Source organism: Perca flavescens, chromosome 23, assembly GCF_004354835.1.
Source record: "Perca flavescens isolate YP-PL-M2 chromosome 23, PFLA_1.0, whole genome shotgun sequence".
In the NCBI taxonomy this organism is placed as follows: Eukaryota; Metazoa; Chordata; class Actinopteri; order Perciformes; family Percidae; genus Perca; species Perca flavescens.
Genome location: NC_041353.1, coordinates 18,531,089 through 18,545,848, shown reverse-complemented (window position 1 = coordinate 18,545,848; position 14,760 = coordinate 18,531,089). Strand labels below are relative to the sequence as shown.

The window sequence follows — 14,760 nt, the reverse complement described above, 5'->3', positions numbered from 1 at the left end:
TTGCTGCATCCACCAATAGCTAGCAGAAGTATCAACTTTGCTTGTTGCTGAAAGGTACGAGAAATTAGCAAAAACATCTACGCTAGCTACTGTATGTTAAAGTAGCATGCATGGATTTTATTGGCCGTGTGGTGGCAGTGGAACGAGCTGTAAACAACGTTAATATATACATTGAATGTGTTAGTAAACAGCCTTTTTACGCATCCCTTTTTTTTTTTTTTTTTTTCTGGCGACCTGTAAGTCCAATATTTACTCTCATTTTTTGTCTCCACCAACTCCTGAGAAGAATTCCTGGCTATTTAGCTGCTAAATGCTCCTCTGTGTTCCAGTGCCAGATAGAGCTAACCGTTTTTGTCTGCTGTTTGCAGGTGAAGTACATAGAGTTTGACAGAGCTTTTTACAATAACGTTAATGTTGGGGTTGTACAACCAAAACAAGGAACTGAAAGATGCTAAAATGCTCTGTAGAGCTGAGAAGTCCCGCAGACTCAATCACTACAAGTAACCACTTTTCACATTACACATGGGCATTTCATCATTTGTTAATATACACATTTGGTTAGTGCTACTATAGGACCACCACGTAAAAGGTGCAATAGCCGGCTCGTTTGCTAACCTAGCCCCTTAATGGAGCCTGGCACTTTGGCCAGCAGAAACTTGGCTTGCTCAAGCAAGTATGTTAAATGAATAATGAAGCTTCGTGTAGAGTTGACATGCATAACAACTCCTGATACTGACACATTAAAAGTTATTCATCTTGACAGGCTGCATCTTGCTTTAGGGCACATTTGCCCACTATGCTTTCAATCCTGTTTGCAATATTAGATCTGCTCAATATGGCTGCACGACTGTACTCGTAATACCTACAGAGCCGGTGGGACCACTCCAAACTGTAATCGTTAATTCTTGGGATACTAATGAGTTCCCATTATTATGATGCACATAAAGAAAACATATTCAATTTGTGTCGGTTGGCACCTTTTGATTCATTATGTGGTAGAAGTTGACAGCTGTTTTGTGGAGTTTGGAGATGCTGGCTGGCCTGCTGTACTGTTGGTGGCTGTTTTACCTCGGTGGTAGTGCCTGTTCAAGAGAGGAAACAAATTCACATCTCCTCCCCTTGGTGCCTCAGCCTTGTATAATTTGCCCAAACCTTGGTGTGTCTTTGTGTGCGTGCATGTGTGTGTAATGTGAAGTGAAGTGAAGAGAGAGAGCAGGAAAGAGGTGGAGTGGCGAGAGAGAGACAGAGAAGTGACACAAATCAATGTGAGCACCCAAACCACCATCACCAGCCGCATCCGGCGCAGCCTCCCCGACCTCCATCACCTCTCTGCCTTTACCAGGGAAAGACGGATAGGAACAGAGTCACAGGAAAGACCGCATCCTCAACAACGCAGCATCCGGTAAGTCATAACAGACATAGAAATACCTTCCACCACACACGTTGTGGAAGCAATGGCAACAAGGGTGCGTTGGCAGTGTTACTCGCCTCTCCAAGGCGCAGAGCGCACAGAGCAGGGCAGACAGTCGTGGCTGAGCTCCCTTTTACCGCGTTTCCCGTGCACCAGCTCCTCTCCGCTGCCTTTGTCATAGCCTCTGCTGCAGAAAAGAGAAAATGACCCTAGGGACAGGACAGTGGGAGAGCCGCTGCCGTTCCTCCTCCATCCATATGTTTTAAAGCCTGCTGAGGATTAGGGATTGGTTTGAGGGAGGCTTTTTTCCGCCAATCACCGCGCTGTCTCCCGGAAAGCAAGAGAGAGCTGGTGAATGAGTAGAGGAGAGAGAGAGAGTGACAGATAGAGAGAGGTAGTTCTCTGTGAGACATTTCATGAATGTTCCTTTGATTTTTTGTGTAGGAACTTAGAGTTTGTCTGTGCCATTCGCTGATGTTGTTACAGTATCCCGTTGTGGATTTACGTAACTGTGTGTCTTTGGTATCCAGTAGTGAGTTTATAGGGAACTTTTATAGAGGTTTTAAAAGGACTATAATAGTGGTTTTGCAGGCGTTAGACCATTAATTAGCTTTATTTCCGTGTTTGGCTGTTTTCACACATACTGTACATCTGTATCGACCCGTCCCAACACGTTGTCATATTTGGTATCTATGGAAACATTGACATCTTGACTAGAATTTAAAATTAGGTTCTGAAATTTGAATGAGGATTATTCAAACATGCATTGGTTAAGAATGTATTACACATGGGTCTTTCAGTGTTGAAGATGTTCAGTAGGTTTGTGCACTTTACATTACTGCCAGTGATATTTTCTTTTAGGTTGATTTCTCATCTTCCACTGGTTTCCATTCCTTTACGCTATGAAAAACTAGTTTAGTTGTTTGGTTTTGCTCTCATGTTGGTCTTAAAGTGATGGTTTGGAGTAATTTCACCCTAGGGTCCTTTGCACCATGACCTTGAGCCAAACACCCCCCCAGAAGCATTTTTCACCTGGGTCTAACATTGGGAGAGTTAGCGTAGAACAGCGTTATCAGCTGAATAGCTTATTAGCGCAGGAGCTAATGGACCCACGTTTGTATCTCGTAAATGACACCACTAATAATGCCCAAAATGATACCAAACTTCTACACTAGTACAAATAGGTTATGTACTCATAAAATGATGGATTGGAAAATTTGTAAGTACACCACAAGTTTATGAACACTTGCCTGCTCTCTTCTGCTCTCTGTTGCTTCTGCTGCTGCTGCTGCTACCTGCAGTTAGACAAGTGCTTAGGGCCGTCTACAAATTACTACACCGAAAAGAGATACAACAAAAATATTTATTAATTTAATGATTAAATAAGGTAATGTCTCCAAACTTACCTCAGTTATTACTTGTCTCCTGCTAGTTATACTACAATACTTAGTTTAAAAAAAAGTTAAATTAAAAAATATTTTTGTTGCATCTCTTTTCGGTGTTGTAATTTGTAGACGTCCCTAAGCACTCGTCTTGCCGGCAGCAGCAACAACAGCAGAGAGCAGAAGCCAGCAGGCAAGTGTTCATAAACTTGTGGTGTACTTACAAACTTTCCAATCCATCGTTTTATGAGTACATAACCTATATGTACTACAGTAGAAGTTTGGTATCATTTCGGGCATTATTAGTGGGGTCATTTACGAGATACAAACGTGGGTCCATTAACCCCTGCGCTAAGCTATTCAGCTGATAACGCTACTCTACGCTAACTCTCCCAATGTTAGACCCAGCTGAAAAAAGCTTCTGGGGGGGTGTTTGGCTCGAGGTCACGGTGCAAAGGACCCTAGGGTGAAATTACTCCGAACCATCACTTTAACTGTATGTCCAGTACAAAATGAATTTCTTGACAATCCTTGAATTTGGCTTTTATTGTGCCATCACCGCAAGTCTTGCTTTGTTAAGTTGTGAAAAATAGGATGCATACAGCACTCTGACAGAATGACTGCTGGCAGGGCTGTGTGATTGTTCATGGACTTACGCCACAGTTTTTAGAATTGCACTGAACCAGTTGTGCCTGTTGTTTAGTATTATACATGATGATTTGTAGAAGGTGTTGGTAAATGGTTAACATCATTTTCTGTTGAACAATCAAACGGGCTGACGCCCTGTCAAATAGTTGTTATGCTAGCAGCATGGCTCTAGGGATGGCATAGTTGGTCTGTCAGTCAGTCCACCACTTGACTTGTCTTGACTGAAATACTTCAAATAAACTACATATTGTATGGACATGTATGGCCCCCAGAGGATGAATCCTACTGACTTTGGTGGTCCTCTGACTTTTCCTGCAGCACCACCAGCAGGTCAAACTTTTCACTTATTCAGTGGATCTCAACTTATAAACTAATAAAAAGCAAAACAAACTAACATCCGAGTCGTAGTGTTCCAATATAGCAAATATGTGTATATCTTCATATTAACCTACAATGCAGGATACACATTTGAGAAAAAGCTGAATATTTTCTTCCAATATGTTGTCTTCCCTCATAATTGTACATACGTGTGTGTGTGTGTGTGTGTGTGTGTGTGTGTGTGTGTGTGTGTGTGTGTGTGTGTGTGTGTGTGTGTGTGTGTGTGTGTGTGTGTGTGTGTGTGTGTGTGTGTGTGTGTGTGTGTGTGTGTGTGTGTGTGTGTGTGTGTGTGTGTGTGTGTGTGTGTGTGTGTGTGTGTGTGTGTGAGAAACTCTCCTGCCGTTTCCTTTCTAACAAGCCTTACATGTCTCGGCGTCCTGCCAGCTAATGCCTGCCTTTATGGCTTGAGTACTGTGTGTGTGTCTGTGTGTGTTGACTTTACCACGGGAAGTTCCCTGAGCAGTGTGTCTTGTTCATTAACAGTTTAGAGAAAAACTTTGCTCTCCTTGTTGATTGACAATTTGAGGAATTGGGTAAGCCTGGCGCTGTAAAAATCAAAGCTGTTAAAGTCTGAAGAGACTTCACCATAACACTGCCCTGTTGGTGCAGAAACTCTGCTCCTGTGTGATCCACCTGTGTGATCCACTGCTAAAACAAACTACTGGACCATTTGTTTTATTGAGCAGGGTTGTCCTAGACCATTAGCAAGGGCTGAACTGACCTACATACCATAATTGAGGTAAAGACATTTGTCTCCTTTAGAGAGATCTAACTAATTTATACAGTACATGACAAATGGGAAAGATCAAGCTACTTTACTTTGACTTATGACATATTGCACCCATAGCTATGGATTTTATTATAAGCTATGGATTTTATTATAAGCCCTATTCTTTTCTCTGCTATTCTATATGCAGTTTCCTAGAATTGCCCCTATTTCAAGAGCCAGTTGTAGTCATTGCTGAATCATACTGTAATTGTATTACATGTGAAGTGTGTCTGTTATTTACAGTGATACAGTATCCGTTGCCAAGCAGCGGTGGACATTGTTATCGGGCTGTAGCATCAGGGATCGGTTTCCGCTCCGTTTTAGACGGATGAAAACATGTACTGTACACACAGATATGCACACACAAACACTCTGTGCTTGGGTGTGTTTGTTATAGTGAGTGCGCACAGGTCCTGAGGCCCACAGAGCGAGACAGATGCAGGTAAGAGTCAGACAGAGAAAGACATCTGTCAGTCTCTGAATGGTATTTTCCCAATGCGACTGATGAGATACCCTCTCTCTCTCTCTCCCCTCCCTCTCTTTTGACACACACACACACACACGGGGGAGGGGGGGATTGATCTCGAACAAGAGACAAAGCTGTAAATAAATACCCCAAAATGTAGCGGCTTGCTGGAGCATATCCCTCCCTTCCTCTCTCTTTATCACAGTATGTTTGTGTGACTTATGGCGTGATGAAATATAACAGCTGTTCTTCTGTGTTGCAGTGATGTTAGTGCACTTGAACTGGACTTTGTTTTGGTGAAGTTTTTTTTGCAATCAAAAACACATTTGTTGAGTAATATCATGGGCTTACAAAATCTGCCCGCTGAACAGTTGAGAAGTGGCTTTGGATGTTTTTGTCACTTGCAAAATAAAATATTTCATCCAACCTGACCTCTCCGAAATGAAGTGTAAGTGTATAATTTATGATGGGCTGTCCATGTTTCTAAGTCCTAGTCTCCAGACTTGTAATGGACTTGTATTGGTATCATACTATCACATCGTATTGTTGTTTTACAAAATTGTTGTGCAATTGGTTGATTTGTTGCGTGCAACTTCAGTGTAATACATTTTCATTTGTCAAAACAATCAAGTGTGCACTCAGAAGGCTCCCAATGCAATAACATTTTCACTCTTTTGTGGGACATATGCATGTTTTGGATTATCTCTGATTTTACCTACATTTCCCATATTGTGAGAGATTATATTATATATATATATATATATATATATATATATATATATATATATATATGTGTGAAAAAGTGTTTGCCCCCTTCCTCATTTCCTGTTCCTTTGCATGTTTGTCACACTTAAGTGTATCGGAACATCAAACCAATTTAAACAATAGTCAAGGACAACACAAGTAAACACAAAATGCAATTTGTAAATGAAGGTGTTTATCATTAAAGGAGAAAAAAAATCCAAACCATCATGGCCCTGTGTGAAAAAGTGATTGCCCCCTAAACCTAATAACTGGTTGGGCCACCCTTAGCAGCAACAACTGCAACCAAGCGTTTGCGATAACGTGCAATGAGGCTTTTACAGCGTCCTGGAGGAATTTTGGCCCACTCATCTTTGCAGAATTGTCCTAATTCAGTTACATTAGAGGGTTTTCGAGCATGAACGGCCTTTTTAAGGTCATACCACAACATCTCAATAGGATTCAGGTCAGGACTTTGGCTAGGCCACTCCAAAGTCTTCATTTTGTTTTTCTTCAGCCATTCGGTGGTGGACTTGCTGGTGTGTTTAGGATCATTGTCCTGCTGCAGAACCCAAGTTCGTTTCAGCTTGAGTACACGAACAGATGGTCGGACATTCTCCTTCAGGATCTCTTGGTAGACAGCAGAATTCATAGTTCCTTTTATCACGGCAAGTCTTCCAGGTCCTGAAGCAGCAAAACAGCCCCAGACCATCACACTGCCACCACCATATTTTACAGTTGGTATAATGTTCTTTTTATGAAATGCAGTGTTCCTTCTACGCCAGATATACTTGGACACACACCTTCCAAAGAGTTCCACTTTTGTCTCATCGGTCCACAGAATGTTGTCCCAAAAGTCTTGGGGATCATCAAGATGTGTTCTGGAGAAATTGAGACGAGCTTTGATGTTCTTTTTGCTCAGCAGTGGTTTCTCCTTGGAACTCTGCCATGCAGGCCATTTTTGCCCAGTCTTTTCCTGATGGTGGAGGCATGAACGCTGACCTTAACTGAGGCAAGTGAGGCCTGCAGTTCTTTGGACGTTGTTGTGGGGTCTTTTGTGACCTCTTGGATGAGTCGTCGCTGCGCTCTTGGGGTAATTTTGGGCGGCCGGCCACTCCTGGGAAGGTTCACCACTGTTCCATGTCTTCGCCATTTGTGGATAATGGCTCTCACTGTGGTTCGCTGGATTCCCAAAGCTTTGGAAATGGCTTTATAACCCTTTCCAGACTGATAGATCTCAATTACTTTCTTTCTCAATTGTTCCTGAATTTCTTTGGGTCTCGGCATGATGTGTAGCTTTTAAGGATCTTCTGGTGGACCTTACTGTGTCAAGCAGCTCCTATTTAAGTGATGCCTTGATTGTGAACAGGTGTGGCAATAATCAGGCCTGGGTGTGGCTAGAGAAATTGAACTCAGGTGTGGACAACCACAGTTATAGTATGTTTTAACAAGGGGGGCAATCACTTTTTCACACAGGGCCATGATGGTTTGGATTTTTTTTCTCCTTTAATAATAAACACCTTCATTTACAAATTGCATTTTGTGTTTACTTGTGTTGTCCTTGACTTTTGTTTAAATTGGTTTGATGTTCCGAAACACTTAAGTGTGACACACATGCAAAGGAACAGGAAATGAGGAAGGGGGCAAACACTTTTTCACACCACTGTATATATATATATATATATGTATGTGTATATGTGTGTGTGTATATGTATGTATATATATATGTGTGTGTGTGTGTGTGTATATATGTATGTATATGTGTGTATATGTCGGTTACAGAAAAATACCATGTTGAAAGGCAACAGTGTTAAACAGTTAAACCTCCTCCTGACTGCATCACACTGCCTCCCAGATTTCTGTCCAAGAATTCGGTGTCCTTTGCATGTCTTTGTAGTCTTGAAGCAATGAATCGTGCACAATTTGGATTCAGGAGCATACTTTCATGCCTTCAAAGACATTCATGGCGTTGCACTCGTTTGAACACATAAAAAGTGACTGAAGTAGTTGTGCGAAGGATGAAAAACGAGCTGACTTTCTTACCTCAGCACACCTGGCCAATTTCTTGTAAAGTTTTGAAACTGGCATTAGGTGCTTCTCATGTCGCTTAAAGCCCATGTTGCAGGTTAACCACCACTGTTGATTAATAGGTACATATAGCACTCAATATATGTATATCATTGTTAAACATGTCTCCAAATAGTGTTAGTGTTTTGTAATGTTTCATTCAATAAAAGTATGGCACAAAACGCCACATGTCTTGTGTTGACAACGTGGATGTAGCTCCGAATGCAGTTGTAATACCGGTATTTAACTAGCAGTCTAAGCTAAAACTGTTGCGCTAACGTTAGCAAAACGTCGGCGTAGCGTTAGCTAGCTGTTTAAACTTATGACAAGCCGAATAGCATCCCCATCCAAGCTGCCTTTCACTTCCCCCCCCAATATTATTATACACATAATAAAGACACATTGACTCGGTCGAGACAAAAAGCCATATTTTGCCAGACCAGCGGCAGAAACCGTGACCGGGACAGTGAACCGAGACGGGGCTTTCGCCTGTCGTCTCCCCAACGTGACGTCATGCAATGCATTGTGGGGGAAAGGAGAAACCACTGTTAAAAAGTACTACTTTTTCGTATTTTATTCCGTTTTGTGATATCTATTGTATTTGATGTTGTTGGGTAACGGTTTAAATTTTTATTACCAACAAGCAAATTGTAAAAAATCGTTAGAAACAAACCTTGCAACATGGGCTTTAAATTGCCTCCTCGACTCTTCCATTTGTCTCCCTTTCTCGCGTCTCAGTCCCTCCCCACCGAGGAGGCACGGGAAAGACGTGAGGAAATCATCGGAGGAGAGAGGCAACGCGGAAATGTGTTTTTTTAGAGGGATGAGACATCAAATAAGGGCCATGAGATGCAGCCCTAGTTTACATCCATATTTCCTAGCTGGCTGTCTTCTTCTCTACTCTTACTGGCGTAATGCTTTAACTACTAGTGTATAGTATTACTGCCACCAACTGTCAGTCAGTGGCATAGCGTAAACCTGGGAGCAGGAATGTGTAAATAAACACAAACAAAATGGTGTCCCATTCATCAAAACATTGCTCCAGTGCACTGCACCTTTTATTGATCAGAACATCCTCCGGGTACCTTGAACTTTTTGAAAGACATTGACCCCTTTTCTTTAAAGTGGCAATATGTAAATTCCAGTTTGTGTTGATTCTAGCTACACAGGCTTTTTCAAGGCGTTACGCCGAAATCTGTGAACCATCAGAATGTGTGACTGTAGAGCCGGTCTACCTGCTGTAAATCATTTTGTGACTATGTGGGGAAAAAATGGGGCGGGGCGAAGGAATTAATAAAAACTATAAACTAAACTAAGTGTCTATTGTCTTGATATTGAGTTCCATCCCCCTTAATTTAATCCACCCCTCATTTGTTAAGTGTTTGGTATGAATTCAGTTTCACCTGGATTCACCTCATCACTGTACTTCATAAAAGATTAAGTGCACACTTTGTACATTGAGTCTCCTTGTCTGTCTCTCTCCTTTGTAGCTGGTATCCCTATTTTGTTCTCTCTCTTTATCTATCCATCTATTTAATGATCTATATCTTTTTCTCTTTCCTTGCATCTCTCTGCAGACTTTGGACGAGGCTGAGGAGTGCGCTGCCAAGCTGTATGAATTATCAGACTAATGGGCTTAAGTGGCTTGTCCTAACATTGTCTCCCTCAACACATAGTCATACAGAGGCTTAGGAGAATATACAAAGCAAGAATAAAAAATTAGAAAACCAAATACCCCCCCCACTCTCTCTTTTTTTTTTTTTTTTTTCTTTCTTTCGAGGTCAGGATTAAAAATCCGTTAACTCTCTCTTGTTCTCGTCTCCCCCACATCCTCCTGTCTCCTCTGTTTTGTAAGCGCAAAGTCATCCATTGTTATTAAATTGAGGGATGTGCCACACGCTTTCATTCCCTGTGGAGGCTTTTAGTAAGTGAGTTGTTGCAATATTTGGCTTTAAAAAAATGGCAAATCTCCTTAAAGCTGGAGAGTAAAACTGGGACAGATGTACTACAGTGCATGTTACACGATGAGAAGACGCTGGTCGGGATGAATAGTTGAAGGAGAAAAACAGAGTAGGCGAGAAGAGTCAGTAGACTTGTATTGTTTGTATAGCGTGACATAATACTTAAGTCTCCATGAGTTTGGTGTGGGTTTCCTAGGTTTCTTTTTTCTTTTTTTAATCCTAACAAATATAATGATCCTTTTTAAGATTATTTTTTGTCTTCACAGATGATTCATTTAAAAAAAATATCCAAGTTGTGTGTAACTATATTAAGGTTTTATGCAGCGCCTAATACACACCTGTCATGCATCACTTTTGACCTCACATAAACATGGTTTGCATTTAGTGGGCCTTGGGAACACGACTCAACTGTTATAAATACATCCATTGTTGAATGAATGAATGTGAATGAATGAATTGTTTACTTACTGTAACAGGCTATTTCTAGGCGTATCCTGTCTGCAGTGTGACAGGCTGTGGGGTGGAGCATGAAACTTCATCACACATTCCAGATAGCAAACAACCAGTAACTGACCTTTTTCATAGAATTTGGTACAATGCAAAAGTCAGCCAAAAGTAACACTTTTTTAAATCTACCAGGGCAGCTGTTTGTGTTCAGACCAATGTTTGCACTACACCAGGGTTGTACATTATTTTTTTTTTTAATTTATAAACCGCTGTGCATTGTTTTGGCATTTGATAAACCTTCATACTCATTGACCAGTTCCTTTTTTAAACTGACTTCTCGGATCACAATTTGATGTCTCACCACCGGTACCTGAAGCCACAAGCCCCCACCATCACAACCTTTTGTGTGTGTGTTTTTGGTCTCAACACATGCTGACACCCTCTCCTGTGACCTGATTTGGATCTTTCAGCCATGTTGCCAGGCAAACGTAATATGCCGGGTTCTTATTACATGGTACGACTCTGCTCGACTCGACTGACTTTCTTGGTACCAAGTAGGGCTGCACGATATGGGGAAAATCTCTAATTGCGGTTATTTTTGACTGATATTGCGATTGCGATATGATTCACGATATTGAAGGGAATGATCATGTTTATATCATTATTCTCATTTTTATTGACGGATATTACATTTTAAAAAATTTAAATGATTATCGTGTGATTTTTGCGAGGATCTGTAGCCTACCAAACAAAGATGTTTCCTGTAGTCTGTAGGATAGGATTTGTAGGCTGGGACATCTCTGCAGCACCACAATACTTCATTCAGAATGGTTTGACACACATTTTGCCTTTAACAAATATTGCGCCTACCTGCGATTTGGATGTTGCACTAGTCCATATTGCGATTTCGATAAAATTACAATTAATTGTGCAGCCCTAGTACCAAGTATTTTTTCTAGAGATGCACTGATAGACCAGCCGGTGACCGGACTTGCCCGGTTTTCCTGTGCTCGGCCATGACCGGCGACCGGCAGGTCAGTCTGACATATGCTGATTTCATGCCGGTCAATGCTACAATTAACGGACAACACAAGTTATACGAGTTACAGTTCTCAAGGATGCACACACACACGTGACAGCACAGTAAGTAGGGCGTTGAGGGACGACACCAAAAACCAAAATCACATTTTTTTAGTTGGATATTGGATGTGAAAAGAAGGAAATGGCTCTAACATTGCACTTAAGATGTGTGTGAATTTCCCACACCAGGAGTAATTTATATAGTTCTATTTTATAGTGATCCATTATCGGTTCAAAAAATGTTCTATGTTCTGTGCAAAATGTTCTATTAAAGAAAAGATAAAAAATAAATATTTGCGTGTGCTGTAAACTGGTTAGAAAAAAATATAAAAAATGAAATCGGTATCGGCTGGCTTCAACGAAAATTGGAAATCGGAATTGGCCTAGAAAGTTGTAATCGGTGCATTTCTAACTTTTTCTTTTAGTTTTCCACTGCAGATGGTACTCCCTCAGTGTAGGCGGGACTCTCAGCTGATTGCCTTGGCATTGTCGTGTGAAACTGCCGTTTTAGTATCAGCTAAGCTAGCTTGAAACCTAGACAGGGGCAGTACTAAAAAAAGTTCTAGCTAGTAGCCACAACTTTTTGATAATGGAAAACCAAAAGAAAGCGAGTCGAGTCTGGCAGCACCGTGCGGTGGAAATGCAGCTACAGATACATAGGATCACAATATAGATCATGAACACCTCACCTGTAAATGTCTTTGTCCTTTAGTTGATACCTGTGCTTCACAGCATCTTACACGTCACAGGTTTTTGTTGTAACACTGGAGACAGGCATTTTCAGCCACAAAGCTAAGTGAACTGCTGCCTCATAATCTCATAGATCTCATTATTTTCAATTTATGTCTGTGAGACTGTCTAAATGAGCTTCAGGATATTAAAGGGTCAGTAGATGATTTAGCATTCCAGTGGAAATCTTTGGTTTTAACTTTTTTTTTTCTTTTCTTTTCATATAACGGAGGATTTTTGTGTAGACAAATGCACACAATGGAGAACCTTGTACTCAAACAGTGGGTCAAGCTTCGCCCACCCCTTAAAAACAATCTAAGAAAACAAGAATCAACAAAAAGAAGTACACGTCTTGAGGCCTTCCTAATGAACCCAAGTCCGAGTTGGACAGATGCAGCCTATTTCCAAACTTTTTTTCTCCTGTTCCTTTGTGCATCAAACTCTTCAAAAAACCATAACAAGCTTCTTTCATGGATCAAACGAGAGCGGCAGTGCTCATTGTGCCAAAGCGGAATTTAAAAAAAAAAAGAGCGAGAGAAAGAGAGAGAAATACCTTATTATTGTTATCAAAGTAAAGCCAGCTCCTCTCCTACTGCTCTTATGGGACCTCCCTGACTCTCTCTGCTCATAGACCCAGGGGGAATCCAAACATGACCCGCAAACCCCCATTCCTGGAACACACACACACACACACGTGGGCCTGTCTTGGTGCACGTCGTTTCATTTGTGAAATTAGTCCATTCTCTCTGACCCTGTCTTTTCATCAGGCGCGGCGGTGCATATTTTAGTCCCTTTCCTGCGCTTGTTTTACTAATTGGTGGCTATACTTTGCCCAACACTGATATCCTTTGATCATCTCAGATCATTACGTTTACCTCATTAATTTGCTCAATGTGATTTTTCTCCCCCCAAAAAATGTAAGGGTCTGTGCAAAATTGGATTAATAATAGATCATATGAGCCAAGAGAGAGTGCAATTCCTTTGTGATTTCGCCTCTACTTCGCTTGCTCTTTCTCTTGCTTTCTTTCGCTGATTATTGTGTCTCATTGTCCTGTGGTGACATTGCAGCTTTAAAGGTAAAGGTCAATATTTGGAGGAAATATGTTGCAGATCAACATGAATCTGTTATAAGTAGGCAGCTGGAGTTAGGACGTTAGAAACTATTTAGCCTAGCTTAGCACTGAGGGGCAGAGGGAAACCGGCCCAGTTTCACCTACCAACACTTTTAAGCTTTCTTTGTAGCATAATGCGTCTTGTTTAATGCCGAAATCAGACTACATTATACCAGCATAATGACTGTGGAGTGGATCATAGTGGAAAACAACTAGACTAGTAAAATCTACAATATTGTGCTCTTGCCGTTTGGGAAAGGAATATGACAAGGCCGCTGTTTAAAAATGACTCCAGGTTCACTTTCATTTACAAAACTATAAAACTGTGTTGTTTGGGCAGTCAGGTGGAAAGTGGTCCACAGTAAAGTGGATTATTTTCGGACCCGCTGTCCTCCTCTCCTACTTCAATGCCTAACAAATCTATCTTTTTCTCTCCCTGACCCTGTTTTTCACTGGTTGAAGCCTGAAAATACTGTAAAACAAATTAATAACATAACTGATTCCACTGGTCGGACTGTTGAGCTCTGTTTCAGACTGATACCTCCAGTTCAGGCTGGTCCTCATCATCAACACGTGCCTTTTTCAGTCGCGGAAAATACTTTTCAATACTCATCTGGATTGAAGCAGCAAACATTCAGCGTAAGAGTAAATTGTGAATTTCACCAGCCGCCTTCTCTCCTTTATGGAGACAGACGCTGTGTGCAAGGTGGGTTCGATGGTGTTTTAAGCCCCCAATGTCGCTTTACAGGCAGCTAAACCTCACATTAACCCTCACTGTAACCATTGCCGCGCTGCCTGGAAGACAACGTTGGGGGCTAAAAACACCAAACGCTGCACGGCGGGAGGAGGTGTGTGTGTCTGTGTGTCTGTCTGTGTCTGTGTGAGCGAGACACAAGTTACCGAGAGACGGAGGAGAGCAGGGAAAGGCAATGCAGAAGAACGTGTTTTTAAATAGCGTTTTAAAAAAAAAAAACGGTGTTGATAGTGAGGCGCACCGCCACACATTAGTCTATGTGTGGGAAACACTGAGATTTGTATATACATAAAACAAACTACAGACCACATTTGAATTAGTCAGTTTTAAAAGTGTTAGTAGGCATATTTCCTAAACTTTGGACATAGCCAGGCTAGCGGTTTCCCCCTGCCCTCAGTCTTGTCCTGACTCCGGCTTCTTATGTACAGTACATCACACACAGACATGAGATTGATATTGTTGTCACTCTCAAAAAGAATGCAAATGAGTGTATTTCCCAAAACTATTCCATGAAAGTTCAGTAGGCTTGTCATACAGACACATTCAAGCAAAACCCACTCGCAGGTGCAACCATCCACTTTTACACGATTTTGCTCTGCTTAGAGTAGGTCCTGTTTGATTAAACATACATCAAACATTAGAGAGACAAACACTGTAATTCATCCAAACTGCTTCAAGTCTACAATCATACTCCACTTACACTCACCAGATGTGATTATAATGGCTGTCAGTACTTCCTGTATCACACTGTTTCTGTATTTCATCCCCTTTTCACCATCAGTATCTCCTCCTGAGATACTGTATGTTACTTGTCA

General features: G+C 41.3%; 1 protein-coding gene across 3 annotated transcripts in view; it reads left to right on the top strand.

Annotated features, from left to right (window-relative positions):
- sox5 (SRY-box transcription factor 5) overlaps positions 1 to 14,760 on the top strand; it is a 247,941-nt gene that overhangs the window by 4,692 nt on the left and 228,489 nt on the right. For 2 of the 3 annotated variants that reach the window (XM_028570608.1, XM_028570607.1), the window contains exon 2: positions 1,196 to 1,402. The exons of the other annotated variant lie outside the window; for it this stretch is intronic. The gene's annotated coding sequence lies outside the window, so the exon portion shown is untranslated. The remainder of the gene's footprint in view (positions 1 to 1,195; positions 1,403 to 14,760) is intronic. 3 annotated transcript variants of the gene reach the window in all.